The 17,663-nt window shown below is 40.5% G+C and overlaps 1 pseudogene; it reads left to right on the top strand.

The window, feature by feature from the left end:
- The first annotated feature begins 8,064 nt into the window (after positions 1-8,064).
- LOC133754047 (protein cornichon homolog 1-like) lies at positions 8,065-8,638 on the top strand (annotated as a pseudogene).
- Positions 8,639-17,663: the final 9,025 nt, after the last annotated feature.

Genomic DNA, 17,663 nt, shown 5'->3' on the forward strand with positions numbered 1-17,663 from the left:
GGAGATATACAATTTGGTACACGCTCAATCGGACTTGCCCCAAATGGTGGAGTTAGAAATGTGCCAGGGAATTCCAATACAATCCCATCAAGGTGGCATGTACCAATGCCATCTCACTAGTCCAAGTTCAGTTCACAATGGATGGTTCTGATAGGTCTAAGACTCAAAGGGATCACACAAACAAGACTAGTGTCTGCTAATACTAACTGATAGAATCAAAAAGGGAGAGAACAATCCAACATGGGAAGTGGGATACACAGCAGACTCATAGAATGGTAGAAGTCCTAAACAGCACTCTGGCCTCAGAATCAGCCCTTAAGGCATTCAGATCTGGCTGAAGAGCCCATGAGAGTATTGTAGGCATGGAAAGCCAAGACACCCTGGGGAAAAAAAAAGAAGACCCAAATAAAGATCTCTGCAAGTGAGATCCCAGTGGAAAGAATGGGGCCATCAAAGAAGGAGGTACCTTTCTCTGAAGGGAGGAGAGAACTTCCACTTTGACTATGACCCTATCAGAATAAGATCAAAGTCAGCGAACTCTAAAGACTTCCAAGCCCTGGAAACTCATGACTAGAGCCTAGGGAGATTACTGACACCATGAACAGGAGTGTCAAATTTTTAAGTCAGCAACAGGAGCCACTGTGTACTTACATCTCATGTGGGATCTGTCCTTAATGTGTTGTCTAATGTGAAGTGATGCTATAACTAGTACTAAAACAGTATTTTACACTTTGTGTTTCTGTGTGGGTGCAAACTGATGAAATCTTTACTTAGTATATACAGAAACAATCTTCTGTATATAAAAATAATTGAAAATAAAAACAAACCTGGTGTTAAATTGGAAATGGTATAAAAATTAATTAATTTTTAAAAAATATTATGTAGGATCTCTGTCTTTAATGTGCTGTACAGTGTTATTTAATGCTATATCTAGTACTCCAACAGTATTTTTTCACTTTGTGTTACTATGTGAGGGCAAACTGTTGAAATCTTCACTTAATATATACTAAACTGATCTTCTGTATATAAAGAGAATTGAAAATGTATCTTGATGTGAATGGAAGGGGAGAGGGAGCGTGAAAGTGGAGGGTTATGGGAGGGAGGGAAGTTATGGGGGGAAGCCATTGTAATCCATAAGCTGTACATTGGAAATTTATATTCATTTAATAAAAGTTATAAAAAAAGAAAATCTCCTTTACAAAATAGGATATCTTCAGCTGAGAAGAGTACAATTAACAATTTCCCTGAAAAGTAGTATCATCTGGTTTTCTTAACTGATCTCCCTCTATACTTTGAAAATCTCACACCATTAAGTCATCCTACCTACTCTTGCCAGTTTTGTCTTATAGATTTTGCTTTTACTTTATCATTCCTTTGTTTCTAAGCGAATTCACTACTTCAAGATAGAGCACACATGTATTAAAAAATCCTCCAGAAAGCTGGCACCGTGGCTCACTAGGCTAATCCTCTGCCTTGTGGCGCCGGCACACCAGGTTCTAGTCCCGGTCGGGGCTCTGGATTCTGTCCCAGTTGCCCCTCTTCCAGGCCAGCTCTCTGCTGTGGCCAGGGAGTGCAGGGGAGGATGGCCCAAGTACTTGGGCCCTGCACCCCATAGGAGACCAGGAGAAGCACCTGGCTCTTGCCATTGGATCAGTGCGGTGTGCTGGCCACAGTGCACCAGCCGTGGCGGCCATTGGAGGGTGAACCAATGGCAAAGGAAGACCTTTCTCTCTGTCTCTCTCACTGTCCACTCTGCCTGTCCAAAAAAAAAAAAATCCTCCACAATCAGGGCTGAGTAACCTCCTGTTTGTCTGCATACCCTCTATATAAACATTTCTTCAGTAAAACAAGTCCCAATGTCTCATGAATATAATTTTGAAAACAGTACCCTAGTTTATGCCACTCTCTTGCCTGCTTACTCTCTTTATTGAACTAAATCCTACTTATCTTTAAAAATCATAAAATCCTTCTCTATATCTCTCTTTGAGATACTGCAAGGTGTATCTGAGCAAGGATCATGTATTATGTCACCATATGTAGTAGGCCTCCAGATAAAACCTAGGTATTTGGCCGGCGCCGTGGCTCAACAGGCTAATCCTCTGCCTTGTGGCGCCGGCACACCAGGTTCTAGTCCCTGTTGGGGCTCTGGATTCTGTCCCAGTTGCCCCTCTTCCAGGCCAGCTCTCTGCTGTGGCCAGGGAGTGCAGAGGAGGATGGCCCAAGTACTTGGGCCCTGCACCCCATAGGAGACCAGGATAAGCACCTGGCTCCTGCCATTGGATCAGCGCGGTGTGTTGGCTGCAGTGCGCCAGCCGCGGCAGCCATTGGAGGGTGAACCAATGGCAAAAGGAAGACCCTTCTCTCTGTCTCTCTCACTGTCCACTCTGCCTGTCTAAAAAAAAAGAATAAAAAAAAAACCCTAGGTATTCAATCCTAAGACATTGACTTCAGTGGGTATTTATTATTAAACCTTGAAGTATTGTTGAATTTTTGAATGAGGAAGAATCATTTCTGCTCTGAAACGTTGGTTTAATTAGTATAGAGAGGCTGGGTCCATGAGAGAGCCCAACAGAGCCAAGTGATGGACTAATGGAATGAAGTTGGAACCTAAGCATGGAACATTTTGGATGTTTGCAAGGTCTCAGCAGAGGCTGTAACAACCCAAAGTCTAATGAAGAGGAGAAAAGCAAGAAGCCGTAGTTATTTTTTCTCTACACTGAGCCAACAGCACCAGTTTCTGCCAGTTACTTGAGGTTTCTTTAATGATTCAGGTGGGCAGGACTATAACAGCAGCATAAGCCTCTAGGGGGTGGGATTCCAATTGTGATAAAGCATAAAGCAAGTCATCTTACCAAAAAAACTGAAAAGGAAAAGAGGTCAATAAATAATTCTATGCAAAGAATAACATTGAAACAAGGTACAGATACACATGTATATGTTTATGCATGCACCAACACAAGGAAACACAAGCACATCCCAGGCACACATTAAGTACACAATCAGCCCTGGGAGCTCAGAGACCAAATTTTGAGTTTTAATTTTAAATTTTAATAATTTACAAACTTATGGCCAGCACATGGCTCAACAGGCTAATCCTCAGCCTTGTGGCGCCAACACACGGGGTTCTAATCCCAGTCAGGGTGCCGGATTCTGTCCCAGTTGCCGCTCTTCCAGGCCAGTTCTCTGCTATGGCCCGGGAGTGCAGTGGAGGATGGCCCCAGTGCTTGGGCCCTGCACCCCATAGGAGACCAGGAGAAGCACCTGGCTCCTGCCTTCGGATCAGCGTGGTGTGCTGACAGCAGCGTGCTGGCCACAGTGGCCATTGGAGGTTGAACCAATGGCAAAGGAAGACCTTTCTCTCTGTCTCTCTCTCTCTCACTGTCCACTCTGCCTGTCAAAAAATATTTACAAACTTGTAACCATTGTTATATGATTCCAAACTAGCAGGAACTGATCTGCTAAACTTTCTGTTTACTTGGATACTTATATACAGATGTCAGAGTCTTAGAGGTTTGTTTTTTTTTAAGATTTTTATTTATTTATTTGACAGGTAGAGTTACAGACAGTGAGAAACAGAGAGAAATATCTTCCTTTCATTGGTTCACTCCCCAAATGGTTGCAATGGCCAGAGCTATGCCTATCTGAAACCAGGAGCCATGTGCTTGCTCCTGGTCTCCCATGCAGGTGCAGAGGACCAAGCACTTGGGCCATCCTCCACTGCTCTCCCAGGCCACAGTAGAGGGCTGGACTGGAAAAGGAGCAACCGAGACTGAAACCTCCACCCATATGGGATACTGGCACTGCAGGCAAGGATTAACCAAGTGAGCCATGGCAGTGGCCCCCAAAGGGTTTTGTTAATCCTAATTATATATCATGGTTTTTCCCTTCATTGGGTACTTTACATAGAGTTGGTTGCTTAGGATTCATGTCAAGAGGAAAATGAAGCAATGTAGAAATGCAATACCTACCATCTAGTTCTCCTTTCTCGGTCATAGATGTAAATCCTGATATAGACAGGCAGACAGGATTAAATGATTAAATTTGTGAGCTGGAAACCACATCTTTACCCTCTCCCCCCCCCCTTTTTTTTTGACAGGCAGAGTGGATAGTGAGAGAGAGACAGAGAGAAAGGTCTTCCTTTTTGCCATTGGTTCACCCTCCAATGGCCGCTGCAGCCAGCAGCATCGTGCTGATCCGAATCTAGGAGCCAGGCACTTCTCCCAGCCTCCCATGCGGGTGCAGGGCCCAAGCACTTGGGCCATTCTCCACTGCCTTCCCGGGCCATAGCAGAGAGCTGGCCTGGAAGAGGGGCAACCGGGACAGAATCTGGCACCCCAACCGGGACTAGAACCTGGTGTGCTGGCGCTGCAAGGCAGAAGATTAGCCTGTTAAGCCATGGCGCTGGCCATGATCTCATGCCCCTCTCTGACCTCACCTGTATGCCCACCTGCCAATCAGATTATGTAGCAACTCCCTTTTTGGAAGTGGATAAAAGACTCGGAGCACTCAGGCCTTCTTCTGTGCTTTCATGCCCACACTATAAAACCTGAATAAATGCTAAAAACCTTACCATGTCACCTACTTTATTTTAGCTGATATTCAGAATTCTTATCTGAATAGACAGCAAGGACCCACTAGCTTATCCAAGACTCATAAAGTGTTACAAAGTTCAGGTTTCAAAGAGTCTACAGGTTCCCCAAACCCAACATATTTAATTTCCCTGGTCTCAAATTGTGTAATTGGAGGGGAAATACATAGTAATGGGAAGAAAAACATTGGTTTCATGGCCTATAGTGTAAAAGTAAGTCCAAGTAAAATCCTCTAACCATTCTTCCAGCCATAACTAAGTCAAAACCTATGTGACAATCAGAATCAATGGGTATTAGATATTAAATTATCAATTTTGAAAGATGAGATAAAGGTACTGGATTTATGTTTTTAAAAAGCATTATCTGCTAAAGAGCTACATTTAAAAACTAAATGAAACAGGAAGCAGATATAGTGAACCCCAACATATCCAGATTTAATTTATTAGTTGAAATATTAGAAAAGCAGATACTGGAGAATGATATTAGACTATCACAAAGTAAAACCACACCAAGGATCAGAAATGGTAAATGAAAGGTGGGGAAGAACAACACCAGAGTTCATGGGAAAACATGTCTTGCCTTAATAGCGATGACCATAAAAGTATACTAAGGGCTAGTCTTCCTCTTAGGCAGTGACCCAGCAGGACTAGTGCACTGCACTAGTGAATTGAAGAGCTAAAGGCCTATGATTCAGTGCCCAATAAGGCCATGATTATCTATGCCATGAGCTAGTAAATAGGTGACTGTCTCTCAGAGGGGTGCCTGTGGGGTTCCAGACCTAGTATGCCACTCATCTGCCATGAGGTAGATGGGCCACATAGAGGTCAAGGAAGGCCTAGAGAAACCCATGAGATTTACCTGAAATGAGTAATCTTAGAAGCCGCCCTCATCACCACATCAGTAGAAAGCATTCTTTGTTGAGGATGGCCAGATTGGGTGCCAGCCTGTGGATAATGGATGGAAAGAAGTCAGCGAGAACAGCACCTGGTGGTACACTGGATAGGGAGCACAGCAGGAGTCTGCTGCTCTGAAGACTCCATGGATGGTTCTGCGTGGGAACTTTAGGGGCTGTGATCATCAGAGCCAGGAGAGTGGGTTTGGCCTCCAGGGGCAGTCCTCGTAAAATAATAGATGAATCAGCATTTGGGCACTACACTTAAGATAGATCTTTAGAGGCCCACATCCTGTGTCTGAGTGCATAGGTTTGAGACCCCTCCCTATTAGCAATGCAGTTTCTTGTTAAAATGCACTCTAGGAGGCAGCAAGTGATAGCTCAACTATTTGGGTCTCTGCCACCCAGACTGAGTTCTGGGATCTTCACCTCAGACTGGCTCATTCCCAGCTGTTGTGAGCATTTGATGAGAGACTCAGTGGATGGAATATCTGTCTTAGTGCCTTTAAAATGAAAAAAAAAAACTCATTAAAGTTTTAATAAACTGCTGAGCCCAAATGTGGCAGAATGGGACTACTCTGGTCTTCCAGTCCCATGGGGATGGCAGTCAGATAAATTCTATGAAATACACCTAAATGAGGCCAGTGTCATGGCTCAATAGGCTAATCCTCCACCTTGTGGTGCCGGCACACCGGGTTCTAGTCCCGGTTGGGGCACTGGATTCTGTCCCGGTTGCCCCTCTTCCAGGCCAGCTCTCTGCTATGGCCCAGGAATGCAGTGGAGTAAGGCCCAAGTCCTTGGGCTCTGCACCCCATGAGAGACCAGGATAAGCACCTGGCTCCTGCCTTCAGATCAGCGTGGTGCGCTGGCCACGGCAGCCATTGGAGGGTGAACCAATGGCAAAAGGAAGACCTTTTTTTTCTCTCTCTCACTGTCCATTTTGCCTGTCCAAAAAAAAAAAAAACACCTAAATGCATCAGTAGCTCTTTTCTCAATCATGCACCATCATTTGATGTAAGAAAATGTATGCTGAAATATGCAATTTGTCAGGTTCCAAACAAGCATTCTGCACCTAGAACACCATCAACTGCACTTTCAAGATGATCTTGGCATCTTTTCAGTGATGACTATCAGCTCTCCATCCCTGTCTGTTGAGTTACAGATCACTTCCTGTCAGGAACATATGTGCACCAAATGTGTCTTTCTCACTGAGTCTTTGCCTTGGGTTTTTGAACAGGCTTTGTATTTCCATCTCTATCAAAGGTTGTACCTTGGATGGAGTTCCTTGGTACGGGCAACAATCTTCCTCTTCCTAACTGGCTATAGAAGTGGTTGTTGCTTATGTGCTAGGCTGGAACAGTAATAACCTGAAGTGCAGGCAGCAGTCACCTGGTGCTCTCAGAATCACTATTCCACAGCTCCCAAAACTCTTTTTCAGGCAGCTTGGAGGACCTGAGTCTCAAATAAGCTCATAAGACCAGTCATCCTTATAGATTGCTGCTGGGAACACCCAGCACACCTTCTAGAGTGTAGGATATCGCTTAAGAAGCTGTAGTGTCTAACTGGGAGTGTATGCAGCAGAGGTGGTGTGATGCCCTAGGTGATTCTGTGGAGTCTCTTAGCAGTGTTAGCCCAATGTCCACCAAATAGTATTCTGACTCACAGGACAAACAACAGAACCTTTCTGCAGCCTCATTAACATGACCTTTCAAGTAGAGGATATTAAAGATTCTCCAGTAAAATCGTTAATATAATCAAATATAACAAAATTTCAGAGTACAAAATAAGCATAGTAAAAGTAGCTGCGTTTCTATAAACTAAAAATTAACAATAATAAAAGGAAATAGCAAGAAAAACTGAATTTTCAAAAGCATCAGAAGAAATAAAATACTTAGGAATAAACTTAACCAAAGAAATATGTTCCAAACTGGAATTTTCACATTCTCTTAATTCAAAAGCAAAAGTCATCAAAACAGTGTATTATTTGTGTAAAAACAGATAGACAGCCCAAAGGAACAGACTAGAGAGGTTAAGGGTGGGCATTTGGCCTATCCTTTAAAATGCTGGTTAAGATGCCTTCATTCTATATTATAGTTCAGTTTTTAGCTCTGAATTCTGATTCTAGTTTCCTGTCAATTTGGACTCTGGGAGGCAGTGGTGATGGTACAACTGGGTCCCTGCCACCCAAATAGGAGACCATGATTGTGTTGCTGGCTTCTGGCTCTGGTTTCAGTTCTAGCCAGAACTGGTTACTGCAGATATCTGGGGAGTGAACCTGAAGATAGGAGCTCTATATCTCTTTGCTTCTCAAATTTAAACAAAGAAAATGTTACAGATAAATAATTATGTAATAATTTATGCTAATGAAAGGAAATCAAGTTTGGATAGCCTCATTGATAGAGGAAATTTTTTGAGCAATTCAGTTTATGATTAAAACACTAAACACAGGTGCGCAGGCACGCTGGGAGGCGGGCACCACGGTGGCAGCGGCGGCGGTCCTAGCTGCAGCCCGGGGAAGTGAATGGTTTTACCCAGAGGGCTCTGCACCGCCTTTCTCCCACTGGCACCGGCGCCACTCCCTGCTCCTCCTGCCCGGCCATGGCGTTCACGTTCGCGGCCTTCTGCTACATGCTGGCGCTGCTGCTCACCGCGGCGCCATCTTCTTCGCCATCTGGCACATTATTGTATTTGATGAGCTGAAGACTGATTACAAGAACCCTATAGACCAGTGTAATACCCTGAATCCTCTTGTACTTCCAGAGTACCTCATCCATGCTTTCTTCTGTGTCATGTTTCTTTGTGCAGCAGAATGGCTTACACTGGGTCTCAATATGCCCCTCTTGGCATACCATATTTGGAGGTACATGAGTAGACCAGTGATGAGTGGCCCGGGACTCTATGACCCCACAACCATCATGAATGCAGATATCCTAGCATATTGTCAGAAAGAAGGATGGTCCAAATTAGCTTTTTATCTTCTAGCATTTTTTTACTGCCTATACGGCATGATCTATGTTTTGATGAGCTCTTAGAACCACACACAGAAGACTTGGTCCAGTTCAGTGCATGCAAAAAGCCACCACATGAAGGGATTCCTTCCAGCAAGATCCTGTTTCCAAGAGTAGCCTACGGAAGCTGATCAGTTACTTTAAAAATGACTCCTCATTTTTTAAATGTTTCCACATTTTTGGCTTGTGGAAAGACTGTTTTCATATGTTACATTCAGATAAAGAATTTAAATGGAATTACATATAAATTAATATAAAATGATTACCTCTGGTGTTGACAAGTTTGAACTTGCACTCTTTAAGGAACAGCCATAATCCTCTGAATGACTGCATCAATTGCTGACTGTCCTTAGTCCATTGGAAGCATTTCTTTATAGGAACTTCTAGGGCTTATTTTGGTTTTATTGAAATGCCATCTAATTATAAATTAGCTGTAGATATCAGGTGCTTCTGATGAACTGAAAATGTATATCTGACTTGTGGGAAACTTCATGGGTTTCCTATTCTATCATGTAGATGATTATGGATACACTTAGACAAATAAGAAGAGTGGGATTTTTTTCCCTTCGACTTGAATATTATCCCTGTATATTGCATGAATGAAATATTTCCCATAGTTCCACCAGAGTAATATACGTGCTTCGATTCTTAAGCATAAGTGAACATGATATAAAAATATATGCTGAATTATTTGTGAAGAATGCATTTAAAGCTATCTTAAATGTGTTTTTAATTGTAAAACATAAGAAATTGGTTATGCTTACTGTTCTAATCTGGTGGTAGCGGTATTCTTAAGAATTTGCAAGTACATTAGATGTTCAGAATGGAATGAGAGAGAAAACTGTATCACCATCCTGCTGTTCCTTTAGTGCAAAAAAAAAACACTAAACACAGTAGGAATTAAAATAGAATTTCAGGAAGAACACCTATGGGAAATCTATAGTAAACTATAAAATAGGAACAAAACACAAATACTCATAGAAGTTCTATTGAACAGTGCACTAGAGGATTCTGCTAAAGAAATCATAATACAAAATTAAGTCAGATTAGAAATAAAAAGAGCCAACTTGACTTGTAGTGCCTAAGGCACACTATTTTTTTAATTTTATTTAATAAATATAAATTTTTAAAGTACAACCTTTGAATTATAGCGGCTTTCCCCTCAATAAGCTCCCTACCACCTGCAATATCCCATCTACAACTCCCTCTCCCATTCCATTCTTCATCACAATTCATTTTTCAATGATCTTTATATGCAGAAGATTAACTTAGTATATACTAAGAAAATATATCCTAAGGAACTTACTACAAACCCATTCAAAGTAAAATTCAGTAATGTTGCAAAATATAAAAGATACAAATATCAATTATATTTCTGTATAGTAGCAATGAACATTCTGAAAATATAATCAATGAGAACATTCAATGTTGCATCACAGAATGAAAATAGCACAAAAATTAAAAAATAAAAGACCTTGGATTTTATACTAAAAATACAAAATATAATTAACAAGCATAATAAAATGAAACAGTGATTTCAGTAAGACATTTTAATATTACAAAAAAAGCTATGCTTAACATTAGTCATTGTAGAAATGCAAATCAAAACCTCTGGAAGATCCAACTTCACATTCAGTAAAATGACTGATTCAGCCATAGATTAACATTGACAGGGTTATGGAGAACCTGGAACCCTCACAAACTTTCAGTAAAACTGTGAGGCCACTAGGAAAAATAATTTGGCAGTTTCTCAGCATGCTCCACATAGGATTATTTAATGCTTCAAAAGTTTCCTTGCAAGATATGTCACTAAAAGATACAAAGCCCACATGCACACAAATATTCACTGCAGCAATATTCATGAAATCCAAATGTGAAAGCAACCCAAATACGGATGTGGAAAAAAACAGTATGTAGTATACATTTTATAATGCTAAACTATTTGGAAATCAAAGTTGATTAAGAAATGACAGATCACAAAAGTAATGAGACCCAAAAAAGGGAAAAAAGAGAGAAAAGAAATCAAAAGCAAAACACCACGTACTGTAACATTTTGTGAGTCCATGTATAGGACAGTGCAGAAAAGGTCGGTATCTGGAGATAGATTTTAGACTAAAGCTGTCTGGGACTGATAATCAATGAAGAGTTAGTGTAAATAATATGAAGTATTTGGATGAATAATGAAAATAGGCTTATCTTAGACTGTGCATATGATTATATGACTCCCAAAACAGTACAAAGCATGGAACACTCACTGAAAACATGGGACAGTTAGGACCGGGCAGATAGGCTCCTGAGTTTGGGCTTCACAGAAGAAACTAAAGACCAATAAATATATCAGGGGGCTTCAAATATTTTGTGGAACATGAAATTAAAATATGTTCATTTTACTTCAAAAATATTCAAAACCATGAATATGAGGGGCCTTAAAATTCATGGACAATATTTTGTATGAAAGAACTATACATGTGTTTCAAGAAGCTTTTGCATCAAAATTAACCTGCCATTGAATTCCATATTTTATGTTTGATATTGCCCTAATTCTAAGTAATTCCATGTACACTTTAAGAAATACTTCCTTTTTTCTTATGTGAAACAATTTAAAAGTATTAATCATTAATTTAAGGTAAAACACTGCCTCCTCATTGCTCCACTTAGCAGGACAAAATGCCAGTTCATGTGTTCTAGATTATGTTATCTTAATAAACTATTTCTAAAGATCATATTAGTTGTGATATTAATTTAAATATTTAACAACCTGTAATGTTATACACAAAGTAAAATTGTGTTTTATTTTTTATTGACAATAATTGTACATATCTATGGGCTTTTAATCCATGTGTGCTGATTAAATCAGGGTAAACAACACTTTCCCTTCTCTGACATTACACTTCACAATGGGAGCCTTGGTGCTCCATTCTTCTATTTGTTAATAAAATATAAAATAAGATTACTATGAAGTATAGTTACACCAATATGCTATGTAACATGAGGAATTCACTTCTATAATTTAACTCTGACTTGGTACCAATTATTCCAAGTAGTTTTTACAAATTTGTTAATTAGTTTGGAAGAAAAAGAGACATGCGCAGAGACAGAGAGGGAGAGAGAACACCCTCATCCATTTGTTCACTTCACAAATGCCCAATACAGCTATGGCTGTGCCATACCATGCTGAATCCAGGAAGTCAACCTGGGTCTCTCAGTTGGGTGGCAAGGATTCACTACAACTCTCACCCCCCCCATCCAGGACCACACATGAGCAGGAAGCTGGAAGTGGAAGATGTGACTTCAGCTCAGACACTCCAATATGGGATGTGGGCATCCTGAGCAGGGTTGCAACACAATGACAAATGTCCATTCCTCCTGGAAAGTTTTGAAGTACCTCCACATCTCTGACTTGCAGAGAGGGGGCACAGCCCCATGAGCCCAACCCCATCACTGCAAGGTCTGTTTCTCCCCAACTTCACAAACTCTCCTCATGTACCTCTCCCTGAATGCTCCCCTTCTGAGATCTCCTGTTACAGACAGGGCAGAGCAGCAGAGCACAGCAGGATGGGCCTGGGAGATGAGACAGCAAGTGAGGGCAAAACTGGACTCTGCCAGTTTCTACCTTATCACTGCCCAGCTCCAGGCACAGCATCAGTAGTGCTGGATCCAGCAGGTGAGATTGGGTTCACCGAGTGTACTCACTGGACATTTTGGGGGCCAGCATTGGAGGCAGGGGCAAATTGGACATCCACCTGCCAAAAACTGAATGTGAATTATATTACACCATGCCTGAAAATCTATCCAAATGGATTGAAGGCTTACATAAAAGATCTCAGAGCTTAAAGCTCTTAAATACTGGGAGCAAATCCACTGGCATTAGCCTCAGTGATAATCTAGATATGACACCAAATGCACAGGTGACAAAAGCAAAAATAAGGAAGTAAGATTGCAAAAAAAAAACAAAATTAAAATAAAATCCTTTCATTTGAAACTGGAAAATATATTTAGTGAAATAAGTCAGTCCCAAAAAGATAAATACCAAATGGACTCTCTGATCTGTGGCAACTAACAGAGTACTGGCGAACACTAAAGGCTTCCATAGCCTCGACAACTCATGACTAGAGGCTAGGGAGATTACTGATGCCATAAACAAGTGTTAAATTGTTAAATCAACATCAAGAGTCACTGTGTACTTACGTCCCATGGGGGATCTGTCCTTCATGGGTTGTCCAAGATGAAGTAATGATATAGCTAGTACTGAAACAGTATTTTTACACTTTGTAGTTATGTGTGGGTGCAAATTGATGAAATCTTTATTTAGTATATACTGAAGCGATCTTCTGTATATAAAGATAATTGAAAATGAAAAAAAAAAACTTGGTGTTAAATTGGAAATTACATAGAAAAGTAATCAACATTTTTTAAAAAATATCATACAGGATCTCTGTCATTAATGTGCTGTACACTGTTATTTAATGCTATAACTAGTACTCCAACAGTATTTTTTTACTTTGTGTTGCTATGTGAGGGCAAACTGTTGAAATCTTTATATATACTAAACTGATTTTCTGTATAAATAGAATTGAAAATGAATCTTGATGTGAATGGGAGAGTGAGTGGGAAAGGGGAGGGTTGTGGGTGGGGGGAAATTATGGGGAGGAGCCTTTGTAATCCATAAGCTGTACTTTGGAAATTTATATTCATTAAATAAAAAAAAAGAAGTGAAATTGATACTTTGAGATGTAATGACTTCGAGCAGCCCTTGTCTCGACTGTTGAACAGTTTTTTTTTTTTCTATACTATTTGTTGAACTCTTACTGTAGGGTGAATCTTTTGTGTTTAAAGTTAGCATAAAATAGATTTTAGATAAATCTTAGCAAAAAACGAGAATGAGAATAGGATGGGAAGAATAAGGGTGGGGGTGCATGTGGGAAGGAAGGCAGGATGGGAAGGATCACTATGTTCCTAAATTTGTATTGATGAAATGCCTGAAGGTTGTATATCTTAAATAAAAGGTTTATAGGTAAAAACAAACAAACAACTGAGGAAGTTGTCAGAATTATGACGTAGCAGATAAACCACCTGCCTACAGTGCTGGCATCCCATGTGGGCACCAGTTTGAGTCTCGGCTGCTCCACTTCTGAACTGGCTCTCTGCTATGGCCTAGGAAAGCAGTAGAAGATGGCCCAAGTGCTTGGGCCCCTGCACCTGCTTGGGAGACCTGGGAGAAACTCCTGGCTCCTGGTTTCACATTAGTACAGATATGGCCATTGCATTATTTGGGGAGTGAATCAGTGGATGGAAGACTTCCCTTGCTCTTTCTCTCTCTCTCTATCTCTCTATAACTCTCCTTTCAAACAAATAAAGCTTTTAAAAAACTGAGGAAAAATTCTGCATACTAAGGGAAAAATTTAAAGAGAAAGAAATGGGAGAAAATATTAGCAAATGATAGTATGATTAAGGGAATAATACAAAGAACATACATATCCCAAAAGCAAATACTGCAATAAATCTGGACAAAGTATTTGATCAGTTTTTCCAATCCATATATGTAAGCAGCCATATGAAAAATGGCTCAGCACTGCTCATAAAGGCCACATATATATTTCCTCACATATGCTAAAATAGGTATTATCAAAAAGAAAAAAAATTATATATATATGTTGAACCAGATGTGGAGAAGAGGAAACACATAAATTGTGGGAATATTTGGGGCTGTCGCCGGAGCACACTAGGTTAATCCTCCACCTGCAGTGCCGGCATCCCATATGGGTGCTGGTTCTAATCCCGGTTGCTCCTCTTCCAGTCAAGCTCTCTGCTGTGGCCTCGGAAAACAGTAGAAGATGTCCCAAGTGCTTGGACCCCTGCACCTGCACGGGAGACCAGGAAGAAACACTTGGCTCCTGGCTTCAGATCAGCACAGCTCTTGCTGTTGTGGCCATTTGGAGAGTGACCCAACAGAAGGAAGACCTTTCTGTCTCTCTCATTGTCTGTAACTCTACCTGTCAAATAAATAAATAAAATCTTTTTTAAAAATGTGGGAATGTTACTGGGTACATCCATGATGGAAATCAGTATGCAGGTGCCTCAAACAAAATTAAAATTGGAACAATTGAAAAAAGCAACCTCACTACAGGATGTGTATTAAAAGAAAATAAAATCAATTAGCATTTTTTCACAAGAGAAAGATATGGAAATAACCACATTGTCTGCCAACAGCTGAATACAGAAAATGTAATGCACACACTCAGTGGAATCCCACTCAACCCTGAAAAGGAAATTCTGACATTTTTCACAACTTGGATCCAAAAGTATCAATGTGGACATTACAGTATTTGAAATACCAAAGAGAAAGATAAATACCACATACTCTCACTTATATGTGGGATATAATGAAGTCGAATTTAAACACAGAAGAGAATGGTGGTTACCAGGGGTCTGAGAATGGAGGAAATGGGAAGACGTTACTTAACAACACACATTTACTCTTATGAGATAAATTAACTCCTTGAGATCTAATATATGCACAGTAATGAGATGAATACGGTGTTAGATACTGAACTTATTAAGATCTTAAGTATTCTTTTTAGAACTATGTAAGTTGATGGATATGTTACTTGAATTGTCCTAATAATTTCATGATGTATATGCACAGGGGACTACAAAAGGTATGTGCAAAATGGATTAAAAGATAATCTGAATTTTCCATAAACTTTTGAAATTCCAGTCATGTATCAAAATATCAGGTTGCACACCTTCAATAAACAGAAATTTTGTCAATTATACTGTTAATCTTGAAAAGTTACCCTGCTAAAATATAAATTAAAAATAATTTAGGAATCTAAGTAATACCTTCTATCTTCAGGATTGGAAAGGTTATCATGGAACAGACATCTTTTTTACAACATTCATAAATGTGACCAAAGTTTCTATTTTGAACATTCAAACACAGATGACAGCCTGTTAAGGGAATGTGTATGTGATAAAACGACATTCAAGTATCAAACCACAGTGTCCTCCTGCCCCACTAAAACCTGGACCAAAAGCCTTGAGCCAAATTAAGCAGTTTTGATTTTAACTTGCCTAGTCTATAACACTGATATCAGACTCCCAGAACGAGCTATGCTGAGAGGTCAGAGTTTGCGAAATGAGACCCCGTGTCTGACATAAACAGAAAACTAAAATGAGTAAGGTCAGCCCTGGGATGAAAAGGGGAACCGAGGACCCCATAGAGGACAGCCGCTCACCTGTACGCACCCTCCCACCCCCAGCACGTATTCTCCCAAATGAACGCTCATCCCCACTGCACAATTGGGGAAGATGGGCGACTGCTGCCACACAGCTTCCCAGAGATGGCTCCCGGGCTGACAAGTCTCTGTGAGGAAGGGACAGGAAGCCTGGAGTCCCAGGTGCCAGTCCAGCCCTACACCGCGGACCAGAGGGGGCGAAGGCAGTGAGGTGCTAGCAGTGACATGAGGCCCAGGGACAACCCCTGGGAGCCCTGGGAGTCCTGCCTGGCAGACCATCAACTTCTGCCAACCCCGCTTCCCCTCCCCGCACTCCCTGTCCCGCACACTCACCTCTGCCAGGCGTCCTGCGTGAAGAAGATCAGAAAACAGATGGATGCTCCTTACCATCGGAGGTTCCCATCCGTGAAAACTCCTCCCTGGACCTCTCTCCACCGCAAAACCGGAAGACTGCTATGACGTTAAGATCCCGCGTGATTATGTGTTGTTTGCACAAGCGCCCCTGATTGGGCAGTTTGGGTAGCGGAGGGCACGCCCTACGTCATAAAGAACGGAGCCAATCAACACCCTCCACAGTGCAGACCCGCATCTTCAGGGGAGAAAAGTAGGGGCCGGTCCTGGAGTCAGTTTTGACACTGAGTCCTTACATCACCTGCCAACAGAGGAGGGGTCTTCACCTCCAGGTCCTGCCACCTGCTGGGCCCTCCTGCCTCCCAGGTCCCTGTTCCTGAGAGGATCCTGCCTGGGGGTCGCAGCAGCCGACTTCATTCAGGTCAGTTAAAACTTAGGGGCTGTTTATTGACTTCCGAGCCTTTGTTTTTCATGATGTATTTGTGGTACGTTTTTCTTTTAATTCATTTTAAATTTAATTTTAAGAATATTTAAAGATACTGAATACTTTCATCCTTTTTTCCATTTCTCTTATAGACTTTTTCTAGTCTGTCTATTGCCCTTTAATATTATTTTCTATTTTTGCTGTACTTAATAATTAGTGGATTTCATATATTTAATGTATTATTTATATATTGATCTTTCTAGTACTTTTATTTATCCCTTGTATGTGTTTTTAGATTTCATGGTTCATCTCTGTATATAAACAACATGCAATATATTCACATTTTGTTACTTAGAAGTTGATCTTTGCATCTTATAGTTTCTTCTTACTGTCATTTTTCTTACTACTCCTGCACTAGAAAGTTGAAGAGAGATAGAGCAGGTATCATTGTCCAGGTTTACTCCCAGGAGGGGGAAAATATCCAGTGATCCTGTATTATTAGTTGCATTGTTTTGGTAAGTTCCCTTCAATCTTGATCAGGGTAATGCAGCCGCTGGCTTTTATTTTTCAGTGTTCTGCTAGCAGTTTTATTTTTTCTACTAGATGCTGTGCCTTATTAAATGATTTACAATGTGCAATCCAAATGATCATGTGGTTTTTATTCTTGTAAATTTTTACCTACCTGGATGACTTGTCTGAGAACATTAACCACTGTTTCAATTTTTATTATATGTTGCTTGCTATTGATATGCTTTTTTATGTGGTTTCACTTATTACATTATTACTTTGCTTAGGTTACCTCTAGCTCAGTTTATGGAATGGATGCTTTTTAAAAAACTTAATTTTTTATTTCATGCCTTGGTCCACTTGCTTCATCAATGAAATTCTGGTTTTCTAAAGGAAATTTAAAAATGTTCTCTGCTTATTTCCACTGTGGCTAGATTTGGAAAATGTGGATCTGTTTTGTCTTCCTTAAAGGTTTGGAGGATTTTGTAAGTAGGGACCTGAAATTTTTATTGTGTGAGCGTTTTTTTTTATTTGTTTGTTTGTTTTGTTTTTTTGGGTTGGTTGTTTGGGATTTTTGAAATGATTCAACTTACTGGATTTATACAGGAGTTTCCCTATTTTATCTTATACTTGTGTTTTTGAAATTTGATTTTC

This window comes from Lepus europaeus, chromosome Y (assembly GCF_033115175.1).
Source record: "Lepus europaeus isolate LE1 chromosome Y, mLepTim1.pri, whole genome shotgun sequence".
Lineage (NCBI taxonomy): Eukaryota > Metazoa > Chordata > Mammalia > Lagomorpha > Leporidae > Lepus > Lepus europaeus.